The sequence below is a fragment of the Malus sylvestris genome, chromosome 1 (assembly GCF_916048215.2).
Source record: "Malus sylvestris chromosome 1, drMalSylv7.2, whole genome shotgun sequence".
NCBI lineage: Eukaryota > Viridiplantae > Streptophyta > Magnoliopsida > Rosales > Rosaceae > Malus > Malus sylvestris.
In genome coordinates this window covers 30,044,197-30,058,962 of record NC_062260.1, presented here as the reverse complement: position 1 = coordinate 30,058,962, position 14,766 = coordinate 30,044,197, and the positions used below count along the sequence as shown (strand labels likewise).

The window sequence follows — 14,766 nt, the reverse complement described above, 5'->3', positions numbered from 1 at the left end:
ATGTAGTCAATTAATATAGCAGCTTTTCCACTGTGAGCTCTATTTCTCCTGTCACATTAACAGAGGTTTAAAATAAATAAATAAGAGAGAGAGAGAGAGAGAGAGAGAGATTACCTGGATATGTCAGTCAAATCTGGTTTGCAACTTCCTCCCTCAAATTTCAATAATGACTGCAGCTCCTTTACCTTCTCATGAATCTATTATGGTCACTCAATTAACTTAGTAATCAACTACTATCACTGCTTGAAGCATGCTATAGTAATAGCTAGGTGAGACTCATGAGATGATGAGACTAAGGTGACAAAATTACAACAAAGCTTAGCGTTTGTAAGGCACTCACTTTACATGTTTAGCATCTCTAAGGCACACATAGACCATTGAATACCTTTAAAGCTGTTAAGAAATATATATTCCCATCAACAGATTTCACAAATGTTCAGGAAATAAATATATTTGAGTTGAGGAAAAGATAAATGATGAGATGTATGTCCAAATTCCAAATTATCATCTGTCGATATTCAATTGTTTGATTAGTATTTAACTAATAAAAGATAGTAGATCAAGATTTCCTTTAGGAGTTATGTGCAAACGAAGAATTCCAAATTATCTTCTGTGCATATATTCACTACTAAGATATTCAAGAATTAAAAGAAGAGAAGAAAGAAAGTCTATAACAAAGCATGCAGAACACGATCACAAAACACAAGCTCTTAGTTCTGTGACAAATTCAGTTCAGAAAACCAGTCTTCTTTTCTGCAAATAGCACAGCATTACTATACCTCCTGTCGAGCAACACAACTCATCAACCCGTACATGCAACCCAAAAAATCTAAGCAACACCTAATCATGGAAAGAAAAAAATACAAGGACCACTTCCAAGCAATTTTGGCAACCAATGTGATAAGAATTTCCCATGTCATAGAGTCATACCTCAAATCTATCAAAAGCCGAAAAGAAAACAAAGAAACCCCTGTCATAGAGTCATACCTCAAATACATTGACAGTGAGAACTTCCCAACTTTTGAGCAACTGACAGAGCAATACTGCAGGAAGATCCCTGGTCAATTCCAAAGTTTAGACAGTTCAGAAACTAGAGACTACCGACAAAGAAAAAAGGAAACTTAAGTTAACGGATAAGCAAAACTTCCAATTTCAGTATTATGATGAACATAAATGATAAAAATATGTAAAACAAAATAAAAAATAAAAAATGGAATGACATCTAGCAAAACATGGAATAGAGAAAGTGAGACTCATCTAAATTGAGACTAACTATCATGGTGCTTAAATAAGAATGAAACAGCAAAGCATAAATATTACAACAACAACAACAAAGCCTTTTCCCACTAAGTGGGGTCGGCTATATGAATCCTAGAACGCCATTGCGCTCGGTTTTGTGTCATGTCCTCCGTTAGATCCAAGTAATCAAATCTTTTCTTAGGGTCTCTTCCAAAGTTTTTCTAGGTCTTCCTCTACCCCTTCGGCCCTGAACTTCTGTCCCGTAGTCACATTTTCGAACCGGAGCGTCAGTAGGCCTTCTTTGTACATGTCCAAACCACCGGAACCGATTTTCTCTCATATTTCCTTCAATTTTGGCTACTCCTACTTTACCTTGGATATCCTCATTCCCAATCTTATCCTTTCTCGTGTGCCCATACATCCCACGAAGCATCCTCATCTCCGCTACACCCATTTTGTGTACGTGTTGATGCTTCACCGCCCAACATTCTGTGCCATACAACATCGTTGGCCTTATTGCCGTCCTATAAAATTTTCCCTTGAGCTTCAATGGCCTACGACGATCACACAACACGCCGGATACACTCTTACACTTCATCCATCCAGCTTGTATTCTATGGTTGAGATCTCCATCTAATTCTCCGTTCTCTTGCAAGATAGATCCTAGGTAGCGAAAACGGTCACTTTTTGTGATCTTCGCTAGATTGCTCCGGTCATTAGTGTGGATAAGTATATAAATGGATAGAGATAGGAAAGCAAACACAAGATGTACGTGGTTCACCCAGATTGGCTACGTCCACGGAATAGAGGAGTTCTCATTAATTGTGAAGGGTTTACACAAGTACATAGGTTCAAGCTCTCCTTTAGGGAGTACAAGTGAATGATTTAGTACAATTGACATTAGGAAATATTGTGGGAGAATGATCTCGTAACCACGAAACTTCTAATTACCGGAGTGTGGTATCGTCTTGACTTTCCTTATCTGTCTCATAGGTAGATGTGGAATCTTCTCTGGAAGTACTCTTCCTCCATCCAGGGGTGGTATCTGTAACTGGTGGAGATGCACAAGGTAATGTATCAATGTCACTTGAAGCTTACTTGTAGTTTCAGGCTTGGTCAAGCGCGATACAAACCATGTAGTAGGAGTCCCCCAAGTCGCCGAGCTAGGGGATCTGCTGGAAGAGGTAACAAACAAGGTAAGCAATCAGAGCTTCGGCTGATTGTTCACATTCTCCCTATCTTGCAGGCAGCATGAAGGATAAAGAGAAGAAAAATGAGAAGAGATGATATGGGATACTTTTGCTTTTGACAGAGTAGTGGATGTATCGGCACGTGTGCTGTTACACTTGTTTCCACATGCTTCCTTGTATCCTTCTCACTTGCCCTATCTGTTCCTCAGGCAGATGCGGTATCTTCCCTGGAAGCATAAGATGTTGAAGATGAGTACTCGAGAGCAATGCCAGGGTAAGGGGTTCCAGGCAGTCAGTTCCTGGCTGGAAGCTTGATTCCAAGTGCTGACTGATTGCTCTCTTTCTCCTTGTCTTGCAGGTAAGAACAAGGCCAAAGGAAAAGACAGGGAAAAAGCATGATATGGGATACTCTTGCTTTTAACCCTGATGATATGAGATATTCTTGCTCTAGTATAGCTTGTTTACAGAGGTATTATCGGGGGGAAAGAAAGTTGAATATTTCGAAAGGCTTCGTTGGGAGTGCCCTCTCAGATAAGAGGAAGGGTTGAGCATTTTTGCAGGTCTGCCTGTCCGTTGGGGATGGAGGTCGACATATATAGGAGTCTCCCTAACATCAAGTAATAATGCTATTCCTTTACCCTGCTTGGTCATAGCACGGTAGTGGGAGCTGCCAGCTTCACAAGTTTTAACTCTGTCAGAGCACTTTGAAAAAGTGGTCTGTGGTATGATTACAGACAAGCTTTATCCAAGGAGATCCGGCTTCTCTCGAGATTCGGAGAACGATGCCTCTTCGATTTTTGAGAAAGCAATCATGCTGGGGGTCTGGCTTGCTAGTCTACCTTGCCACGAAGCACAGAGGTTGACACACAGGGACTTTCCAATTATCCAGCAGTGGTACTGTTCCTTTACCCTCTCTTCGATTTTTGAGAAAGTAATCATGTTGGGAGTCTGGCTCTCGAGATTCGGAGGGCGGTGCCTTTTCGATTTTGGAGCAAGCAATCTTGTTGGGAGTGTTTTCTCGAATATGAGTAAAGGTTGGGCATGTTTGCTAGTCTACCTTGCCACGAAGCATAGAGGTTGACACACAGGGACTTTCCAATTATCCAGCAGTGGTACTGTTCCTTTACCCTCTCTTCGATTTTTGAGAAAGTAATCATGTTAGGAGTCTGGCTCTCGAGATTCGGAGGGCAGTGCCTCTTCGATTTTGGAGCAAGCAATCTTGTTGGGGGTGTTTTCTCGAATGTGAGTAAAGGTTGGGCATGTTTGCTAGTCTACCTTGCCACGAAGCACAGAGGTTGACACACAACACACAGGGACTTTCAAATTATCCAGCAGTGGTACTGTTCCTTTACCCTCTCTTCGATTTTTGAGAAAGTAATCATGTTGGGAGTCTGGCTCTCGAGATTCGGAGGGCGATGCCTCTTCGATTTTGGGGCAAGCAATCTTGTTGGGAGTGTTTTCTCGAATGTGAGTAAAGTTTGGGCATGTTTGCTAGTCTACCTTGCCATGAAGCACAGAGGTTGACACACCGGGACTTTCCAATTATCCAGCAGTGGTACTGTTCCTTTACCCTTGTGGGTAATAATATGGTGGCCTTCAAAATTTATGTGTCTAAACTTTGTTAATGTTGTTTCTTTGCTATTCTTTTACCCTTCTTGGTCAGAGCGATGTAGTGAGAGTTGCAAGCTTCACGTGTCTCGACTTTGTTAGAGAACTTTGGCAAAGTTATATGTGGTACCCATGAGCTACTGTTGCGTGTGGGAAGTGGGTGATTGAACAGTACGATTCATGTGCTTTCTACTTCGCCAGAAATCTTCGACAGAATGCCCATAATTTCCGCAAAGCTGAGTGTGCGTGTGACAGGTGCTGACAAGGCTGGAAAAGTAGTCTCAACTTTGTCAGAGAACTTTGGCAAAGTTATATGTGGTACCCATGAGCTACTGTTGCTTGTGGGAAGTGGGTGATTGAACAGTACGATTCATGTGCTTTCTACTTCGCCAGAAATCTTCGACAGAATGCCCATAATTTCCGCAAAGCTGAGTGTGCGTGTGACAGGTGCTGACAAGGCTGGAAAAGTAGGTGCCTCTTCGATTTCTGAGATCGGCCCTCGTGGTCTCTGAGCAGCCCAGCTTTTGAGAAAGCAAACCTCTTCGATTTCTGAGATCGGCCCTCGTGGTCTCTCAGCAGCCCAGCTTTTGAGAAAGCAAACCTCTTCGATTTCTGAGATCGGCCTTCGTGGTCTTTGAGCAGCCCAGCTTTTGAGAAAGCAAACGCCTCTTCGATTTCTGAGATCGACCCTCGTGGTCTCTGAGCAGCCCAGCTTTTGAGAAAGCAAACGCCTCTTCGATTTCTGAAGCTTCGTCGAGTGCAGATTTTTATAGAGGCTGACATTAAGTTCCAAAGCACACTTGAATATCCACCAGTAGAAGCTCCATTCTTGCACTTCTAAGATCTTGATTTGTCCGACCTCTTCTCTCTTCTACACCTTTGAAAATGTCTGGCCCCTCCGACCGTCGTTTTGACTTGAACCTTGTTGAAGAGGCAGCCCCGCATTCTCCAGACAACATATGGCGCCCATCCTTCGTCTCCCCTACTGGTCCTCTTACCGTTGGGGATTCCGTGATGAAGAATGATATGACCGCTGCGGTAGTGGCCAGGAACCTTCTCACTCCCAAAGATAACAGACTACTTTCCAAACGGTCTGATGAGTTGGCTGTTAAGGATTCTCTGGCTCTTAGTGTTCAGTGTGCAGGTTCTGTGTCTAATATGGCCCAACGCCTATTTGCTCGAACCCGCCAAGTTGAATCATTGGCGGCTGAAGTGATGAGTCTCAAACAGGAGATTAGAGGGCTCAAGCATGAGAATAAACAGTTGCACCGGCTCGCACATGACTATGCTACAAACATGAAGAGGAAGCTTGACCAGATGAAGGAATCTGATGGTCAGGTTTTACTTGATCATCAGAGATTTGTGGGTTTGTTCCAAAGGCATTTATTGCCTTCGTCTTCTGGGGCTGTACCGCGTAATGAAGCTCCAAATGATCAACCTCTGATGCCTCCTCCTTCTAGGGTTCTGTCCAGTACTGAGGCTCCGAATGATCCCCCTCTGGTGCCTTCTCTTTCTGGGGCTTTACCGACTGCCGAGACTTCTCCTAAGCAACCTTTGTGAAGGCTCCCTCTTGTTTGTTTATTTTGACTCAAGTATATGTATATATTTGTAATTTATCGGGGATATCAATAAATAAGCTTTCCTTCATTTCAACGTATTGTGTTAAATCACCAAAGCCTTCTTCGCTAAGTTCTTTGAATTTTCTTTTGTTGAAGCTTGTATGTTGGAGCTTTGTGAGTGGAGCGTGTAGGTTGAGGTAGTGTTCCCTTAATTTCCCGAGCGAGGACAACTTCTCGGTTGGAGACTTGGAAAATCCAAGTCACTGAGTGGGATCGGCTATATGAATCTTAGAACGCCATTGTGTTCTGTCCTGTGTCATGTCCTCCGTTAGATCCAAGTACTCTAAGTCTTTTCTTAGGGTCTCTCTCAAAGTTTTCCTGGGTCTTCCTCTACCCCTTCGGCCCTGAACCTCTGTCCCATAGTCGCATCTTCTAATCGGAGCGTCAGTAGGCCTTCTTTGCACATGTCCAAATCACCGTAACCGATTTTCTCTCATCTTTCCTTCAATTTCGGCTACTCCTACTTTACCCCGGATATCCTCATTCCTAATCTTATCCTTTCTCGTGTGCCCACACATCCAACGAAGCATCTTCATCTCCGCTACACCCATTTTGTGTACGTGTTGATACTTCACCGCCCAACATTCTGTGCCATACAGCATCGCCGGCCTTATTGCCGTCCTATAAATTTTTTCCTTGAGCTTCAGTGGCATACGACGGTCACACAACACGCCGGATGCACTCTTCCACTTCATCCATCTAGCTTGTATTCTATGGTTGAGATCTCCATCTAATTCTCCGTTCTTTTGCAAGATAGATCCTAGGTAACGAAAACGGTCGCTCTTTGGTATTTCTTGATCTCCGATCCTCACCCCTAACTCGTTTTGGCCTCCATTTGCACTGAACTTGCACTCCATATATTCTGTCTTTGATCGGCTTAGGCGAAGACCTTTAGATTCCAACACTTCTCTCCAAAGGTTAAGCTTTGCATTTACCCCTTCTTGAGTTTCATCTATCAACACTATATCGTCTGCGAAAAGCATACACCAAGGAATATCATCTTGAATATGTCCTGTTATCTCATCCATTACCAACGCAAAAAGGTAAGGACTTAAGGATGAGCCTTGATGTAATCCTACAGTTATGGGAAAGCTTTCGGTTTGTCCTTCATGAGTTCTTACGGCAGTCTTTGCTCCTTCATACATATCCTGTATAGCTTGGATATATGCTACTCGTACTCCTTTCTTCTCTAAAATCCTCCAAAGAATGTCTCTTGGGACCCTATCATACGCTTTTTCCAAATCTATAAAGATCATGTGTAAATCCTTTTTCCCATCTCTATATCTTTCCATCAATCTTCGTAAGAGATAGATTGCCTCCATGGTTGAGCGCCCTGGCATGAACCCGAATTGGTTGTCCGAAACCCGTGTCTCTTGCCTCAATCTATGCTCAATGACTCTCTCCCAGAGCTTCATTGTATGACTCATTAGCTTAATACCCCTATAGTTCATGCAATTTTGTACATCGCCCTTATTCTTGTAGATAGGCACCAAAGTGCTCGTTCGCCACTCATTTGGCATCTTCTTCGTTTTCAAAATCCTATTGAAAAAGTCAGTGAGCCATGTTATACCTGTCTCTCCCAAAACTTTCCACACTTCGATTGGTATATCGTCTGGGCCTACTGCTTTTCTATGCTTCATCTTCTTCAAAGCTACAACCACTTCTTCCTTCCGGATTCTACGATAAAAAGAGTAGTTTCTACACTCTTCTGAGTTACTCAACTCCCCTAAAGAAGCACTCATTTCATGTCCTTCATTGAAAAGATTATGAAAATAACCTTTCCATCTATCTTTAACCGCGTTCTTTGTAGCAAGAACCTTTCCATCCTCATCCTTGATGCACCTCACTTGGTTTAGGTCCCTTGTCTTCTTTTCCCTTGCTCTAGCTAGTTTATAGATATCCAACTCTCCTTCTTTGGTATCTAGTCGTTTATACATATCGTCATAAGCCGCTAACTTAGCTTCTCTCACAGCTTTCTTCGCCTCTTGCTTCGCTTTTCTATACCTTTCACCATTTTCATCGGTCCTATCCTTGTATAAGGCTTTACAACATTCCTTCTTAGCCTTCACCTTTGTTTGTACCTCCTCATTCCACCACCAAGATTCCTTTTGGTGTGGGGCAAAGCCCTTGGACTCTCCTAATACCTCTTTTGCTACTTTTCGGATACAACTAGCCATGGAATCCCACATTTGGTTAGCTTCCCCCTCTCTATCCCACACACTGGGTGATTATTTTCTCTTTGAAAATGGCTTGTTTTTCTTCTTTTAGATTCCACCATCTAGTCCTTGGGCACTTCCAAGTCTTGTTCTTTTTTCTCACTCTTTTGATATGTACATCCATCACCAACAAGCGATGTTGATTAACCACGCTCTCTCCTGGTATAACTTTGCAATCCTTACAAGTTATACGATCCCTTTTCCTCATTAGAAGAAAATCTATTTGTGTTTTTGACGACCCACTCTTGTAGGTGATCACATGTTCTTCCCGCTTCTTAAAGAAGGTGTTGGCTAAGAAGAGATCATATGCCATTGCAAAATCCAAGATAGCTTCCCCATCCTCGTTTCTCTCCCCAAAACCATGGCCACCATGAAAACCTCCATAGTTGCCTGTCCCCCTGCCCACGTGTCCATTTAAATCTCCTCCTATAAATAACTTCTCCGTCTGAGCAATTCCTTGCACCAAGTCTCCAAGGTCTTCCCAAAATTTCTCCTTCGAACTCGTATCCAACCCTACTTGAGGTGCGTACGCACTAATCACATTGATAAGTTCTTGTCCTATTACAATCTTGATTGCCATGATTCTATATCCTACCCTCTTGACATCTACAACATCTTGTGTCAAGGTCTTGTCCACGATGATGCCAACACCGTTTCTCGTTCTATTTGTGCCCGAATACCATAGTTTAAACCCTGAGTTTTCTAGATCCTTTGCCTTACGCCCAACCCACTTAGTTTCTTGTAGGCACATAATATTTAATTTAAAAAAAAAATAAAAATAAAAAACTATGCTTCTCAACAATTTCAGGCAAAGTAAACCATGCATGCAACTGAAACATGAGACCTACTTCAGTGCATCTGAATTTTTTAGGCCACATTACTTACCTCACTTTGTGAACTACCTGACAAATTAGGTGTCCCTTTCGGGAGCTCAAATTTTGTTCAAGCACACGGTGATCACTTGACAAAGATGTAGCAAAACTTTTTCCCACTCCAGTGAGATTATCATTATCAGAAGCCAATGAGTTGTAAATATCTGGATCAAGCACCTCACAAAATAAGTCTAACAATTGAATTTTGTCGAACTTCCCAGCTTCATATAAGCACTGCAAAACACTTGTGTGTCAAAATACAGAAAATACAAAAATAAGAAATAAAAAGAAGAAATAAACACTAAACAGTGTTCCTTCGCTCATCAGACATTAGATACAAAAATTCAGCTTGAGGTGCCAAAACCTGTAAAAACATATCAAAATATGCATTTAGGCTAAAAAGTTGGAAGATGTTAAGCTTAGGAATGTTGAAGGCTTGAAGCACTAATAATTAGTATCTGTATAAAAATAAAATATAAAAAAGTAGTCACCAGAACTACAGTGCTCCAGAGCATCTGCAATCTCTTCGACTCTGTCAAACCATGAGCTATATTGATATCAGTTTGTTCAGCCAATTGATCCCTGGTGACAGAATTTCCATCAGATGTCAGAACGTTATCTTTTTCATCCACATTTTGAACTCATCCTTTACTAAAAATGTAAAAACATTGTTAAATCTTAGGATTACGATTATCTTCCATGACATAAAACTTTGGAAGCACACTTGATCACTTTCTCATTCTGAGATCCATTCAATGGCCAGATTACATCTTTGTAAAAATATGCAAAACATCGTTTGGCATTGGGTTGGGGGAGGTTGGAGAAAACTTATCATGGATGCATGGTATTATAAAATAAAATTAATAAAATCACAAAGAATGCAAGCAGGGAGCAATAATCGCCAAATTGGTTATTGTTGTTTTCATGAACATTCCAACGTGTGCATATCTGATTGCATATAAATACATCAATACATAAACCAAATGTTCTGTGTCAAAAGACCTTTCCTTCCAGAATCCAAATCCAAAAAAGGATCATGAAGGGATCTGTTACCAATTATCCACTTTGTTACAGTTCAGTAGAGTACAAAAGGGAAAAATACTTCTCTTTTGTCAATTAAATGAAAAACCTAAATAAGAGATGGCAGAAAAGGAATATGAGTAAAAATGTGGGTATAAGTCATGCATCCTGCTCGAATGCTATTTATCAATGTATAACATTGTAAACATGGTGGACACAAGGAGGAAAGTGATACTTCATGGATGCTAACCTTGCTGCCTTCTTTAACAAGCAATCGACCAAGTATGAAGCTTAAAGGCTCCGAGGAGAAATGTTGGACAGATGCTATCTAAAGAAATACATTTTGACATCAGCAGGGGCCTAGTCATGATGGCAAAAGAACATGAGAGGAAATGCAACAACTTAATTACCAACCTTCAAAGCCCTAATAAAAGATGCCAGTGTACCATCCTGATTGAAGAAGTAGTTTCACAGAAACATAGCCACCTTGTGACCCATAGCGAAACCAGAGCAGCACCTCACAAGAGCAGCCTCAACAACTGCATCCATCCTCTCAGCTGGTGATCCCAAAGTGAACATGCAAAGGCACAACTTCTTCAGCACATTGAAGGAAATATTCTTGGGGCATCCAACGTTGTTGCAACTCCCATTATTAAAATGACTGGGATCTTGACAACCCATTCACTGATACAAATAGTGGACCAAGTTACAAGCCCAGGTAAGCAAAATCTTGTACTCACAGAGGATGGACGGAGAGTATCTGTGTTGTTTATTGTATAAGCAAAAAGTGAGGGTTGGGGTTAGAATACCTCAACATAAGAATGAAATCAGACAAGACAGGACTAGAACATCTTTCCATGTCGTTTATAATGACAACCACCGGAGAACCATAGTTTCCGTGCTGGCTGTACCATGATGCCAATAGGGACATATCACCTGCCTGAGTAAAATAAAATAAATTAAATTGAGTAAGTATCTACTTGTTGTATAATTTAAATTGAAGGGACGAAGAAAGGTAAATACTTACATCAAAAGAGCGCATCAAAAACTGTCTCAATAAACTTGAAAGACAACCAGCAATCCCACTCTTCGGTGAAAAGTCGAGAGAGGAAAGGTTAGCGACATGGCATCCGTGAGATTTCAGGCTGAGGCCAAGCTCTTGAAATGTCGAAAAAACGTCAACAAACTCCATATTCCCTGTCAGTAATGAGTCAATCGGTCAACTCAATCAACTCAAGTTGGAATTAGGATAAATTAAAAGGGAAGAGATGTTGAAGAGCAAAAACATACTGGTGAGAAGGAGCGCAGTGAAGAGCTGTGCACAAGAAGTAGCGTGCGTGACAATCGGAAAAGTGCCGAGAGGAGAAGGGATGGGAGCAATTGGCTTCATAGCACCGAAGGAATCGCATACCCAGCTGTGTATCGGGTTGAAAACCTGAGCATTCATATTCCTCAGAACGTCCTTGATGGAGGATTCGATTCCTGACCAAACTAACTGAAATGCTTCCATTCGCAAGCAGCCCTCGTCGCCTTCCTTAAGCTTTGTTGGGCATAGGTCGAGCCTCTTTCGGGCTTTCCCACCAGAAGTTGATTTTTCAGATGCTTTGTGAAGAACAAAGAAATGCTGCTTAATTATAAAATTAGACAAGATTTGTAGAGATAGAAATAATAAAGCATAAATAAACACAAACGGAAAGGAACGCAAGGGACCTGGATGTTGTTTTGGGCGGCATCGGGGCTTGATGGGGGCGGTGAATCACCCGCACTTGCAGATGCAGACCCCATTGATGCTCTTCTTTTCTACACTCTACATAATTAGCCATATCTTTATTTATTTATTTATTTATTTTGGAAAAAGGCTACATAATTAGCCATATTTAGGGTTTCATAACCCACCCCCAATTGGTTCTCTGACCTCTCCGACCCTGTCTTCCATTTTGGCGGGAAAATAAAAAAATTACTACACTCTTTTAATAGCTATTATTATGACATTTTTTTTGTGGTAAAAAAAATGCAACACAATGACATCCATCGTGGTATTACTCTTGTTTAATTTCGAGTTTTTATGGGATCTAGCTTAATTTAGAGCTATGATAGGGTGCAGTGCATGTGAGTTAATATGATAGTATCTTCTATTATGACATATTTACAAACATGAAGGAGAAAAAGAAAGAATTCGAGTTATGAAAAATTTGAGTATAAACAAAGTATTCACATTAAAGTGTTTATTAGTTGTCGGCAATCATAAATGAAGCTAAATTTTAATATACATGGTATACACTTAAATCTGAATTTCTCTTTTTATAGCTTAAGTAAATTTCGTGTAAAATACTACAATCTCTTCTTACACCTATTGGTACGCTCATCAATGTTGCTCATGTCGTCTAGTTGTCTTATAACTTTTTTAGTGGGGTGATAAGGTGGCGGAGTATGACTTTCTCCCTTCCTATCCCTCCCCCTCATCCTCTCACATTTTTCATTTGTCTTTATCTATAAAAAAAAATAATATAGATATTGACGTGATTTAATCATGATATGATTGAAGTTTAATAGATAATTTTCAAATTTCAATGTATATTGAAGATAGAAGTGAATGATATTTTTTATTTGAAGGGGATCAGAAGGGGACTATATGTGAAGGAAGTTCATCCCTTCTAATCTTATTATTTTAAGGAAGATTAAAATGCAAGGGTGGAATTTGCAAATTTTCAATAGGTGGGCTAGCTAAAAGTTATTAAAATAAAAGGAAAACTTGATAGGGAATTGTTATTGGCACTCCAAAAATCTCATTATACACTTCAAACTTTCTATATTTAGAAAAAAAAATACACTTGTGAGGAGTGTAAAATGAGATTTTTTTAGTGTCAATAACACTTCTCAACTTGATATAAGTCCAATTTTTTTAGCCAATAGTAGAAATAGTCCAATTTGTTATATTAATTATTTAATTATCAATAGCTATCTATTCAATGATAAGATTTATTATAAAAATCAAATTTATTCCCAATTATCTCTTTGCTTTTTTTTTTGTTATTTATCGTTCTTCCTCCTGCTTTAAACCCCATTTATAGATTTTATTTTTAATTTTTATAATCAACCTATATCACTGGTTAATTATATTTATCAACCTATATGACAAATTCTTTTTTTATAATCAACCTGTCATAAATTAATGTGTCTTGCTTGTAGGTATGTTATGTTTTTTTCTACCTTTTAATTAGGTTTCATATCTCACGTATATGTATAATATAGGTTCATATATTTGTTACTTGAGTTAGGGTATAATGTTTTGCACATAAATTTATGTTAGTAAATTAGTATTTTTTTTATAAGATATTAATTAGATTTGTTGGAGTTGGAAAATGCATAATATTTTAATGGATGACGATATGATATTTAGAACATGTTTCGAACACCTCTTTATAGTATAGATGATGAATGACTTTATTCTATGAAGTTGTTTTTCAATATATATATGTTCAATGGTTTTGTACTTACCTAGTGGTCCTTATTCCGCTAAGGGATGTAGGGATAGATTCCAGTCCGTCCCAGACAACGGTTATGGTGTTGGCATAAGGCCTGAAGTGTTTTTCCTTTGGCTATTAGCATAGGGACGGGGAGCTAGCATAGGGCCTGGGGTTATTTTCCTCTGACTGTTTGCTAAGAGACGAGAAGCCAGCATGAGGCCTGGAAAGTTATCGAACATTCACTAGTGGTTATTATATATACAAGTTATGATTTGAGACATTGCATGACATGCTAGGTTTCGGAAAACCTATATTTATCATGATATATATGTATTTTCATAAAACTTTGGGGTTAGTACGTTGGTAACTGTTTTAGTGTGTGTATATATATATATTAACTTGGTCCACTCATGTTTGTTTTGTGCCCCCTTCAGGATTTAGAATCAAGGCATACAATCCCGGCGTTTATGCACTTTCACATCGACATCTTCGAGTCCTCTCAGTGTAGGATCCATCATTTATTTCATTCAATTTTATATTATTTCTTTTAGTGTTCTAGTTAGTTGTATACTCTGAACACGTTTCTTAAATGCATATTCATTGTTCTTTTATATTTATAAGTCTTATCTATTCCTTGTTTTCAGCATTTGCACTCAATAAATGGCTTTCGTCACTCTATGGTGTCGGCCAGCACGTGCCTATCCTGGTATTTGAGGAATATCGGAATCGGGGTGTGTCAGGCCAGGTTGTGCTAATGATAGTGACGACGGTGGTGTCATATATAATTTTATTTTTTCTTAAAAACTCTAAATGCCTTTATTTTTATTGTACCAAGCATATTGTATCAAGTATGATGTTCTATCAAGTATATCGTATCTAGTAAACAATATGTTTCACATATTTTTCACTAACATGCAACAAAAAAAAAAAAACCGTTAACGTAACGTAATTTTCCTACGACAAAACCGAAAAAAGATGATAGTTTTAACGAAAAGCCCACGGTACTGTTCACTTTAACGAAAAACCACATTTTAACACTAAAAAGTCAAACATGGTACTATTCACTTTACCCTTTATTTTGTCCTAATCGTTAAAACTCAAAGTTTTCAAGACCTTTTCATTAGTTTTCTAAAAAAGATTCCCTCAGAAAAAACAAACGAAACAGGAGAAATCGTTCTTAGTTCCCACTTTGCCAGTGAGTTAATGTCTCCAGATTCATTGAATTGAAATATGGTTTGTATAAAAATTTAGGAGGATGCCCTTACGAATTCGATCAGGATAGTCAATACTCAATAGTGAGGAGGAGGATCGAGGATCGAATTCATTCCCAGAAGAGGGAGAATAGATGTGTTCGTGGCAGGAATTTCCGTGGGGGATGCTTCCTGGCCGACGAGCACACAGCTCCCCGAGAGGTCGGCGCCGGTTGATGCTTTCTGTCGGGCTTCTGCTTTACTGACGGGCTTGTCGGGCAAAGCCTGTCGGGCAAGACTTGTCGGGTAAGGCTGAAAGAGAAGGACAAAGTTAACTTTGAAATG

General features: G+C 39.8%; 1 pseudogene; it reads right to left on the bottom strand.

Annotated features, from left to right (window-relative positions):
* Positions 1–8,947: 8,947 nt before the first annotated feature.
* On the bottom strand, positions 8,948–11,615 carry LOC126626185 (origin of replication complex subunit 3-like; annotated as a pseudogene).
* Between the last annotated feature and the right edge of the window lie 3,151 nt (positions 11,616–14,766).